A 657-nucleotide genomic window follows, 5' to 3' on the forward strand; every position below is an offset into this window, starting at 1 on the left:
TTTCTACACTCTGTCATAGCTGTGTCACTGCATTCTCATATATTTTATAAGGAAGGCTAATCTGTTTTTGAAGTGGGCACAGAATACTACAAAATGGCTCCCATTAATCACATGATTATCATTGTAGATTGAACTAGTCTTGGCCTATTCTGTACATAACCCAGGAAGAAATTACAGCTCTTTTTCAAAGTTCAATAAACATTTCCACAGGTAATGGAGAAACTTTCTGGCCATGTTTCCTCTAGAGGTGTGAGTAGCGTATTCCAGCTCACTGCAACTTGGCAATATGCACCATCACAGAAAAGAAATTGTTGGAAAAACTTAGCAGGTCTGGCAGCATCTGTGGAGAGAAAGCAGAGTTAAGGTTTCCGGTCCACTGACCCTTCTTCAGGACGGTTCAGAATTGAGTTTTGAAGAAGGGTCACTGGACCAAAAATATTAACTCTGCTTTCTCTCCTCAACTGTTGTCAGACCTGCTAAGTTTTCCCAACAACTTCTGTTTTTGTTTCTGATTGCCAGCATCTGAAGGTCTTTAGATTTTATTCCCCATCTAAACTAATGGCTGAGTCAGTTAAAACTTAATTATTTTAGATGGTACGGTGGCTCAGTGCTTGGCACCACTGACTCACAGCACCAGGGACCCAAGTTTGATTCCAG

The sequence above is a fragment of the Chiloscyllium punctatum genome, chromosome 17 (assembly GCF_047496795.1).
Source record: "Chiloscyllium punctatum isolate Juve2018m chromosome 17, sChiPun1.3, whole genome shotgun sequence".
NCBI classification, from domain to species: domain Eukaryota; kingdom Metazoa; phylum Chordata; class Chondrichthyes; order Orectolobiformes; family Hemiscylliidae; genus Chiloscyllium; species Chiloscyllium punctatum.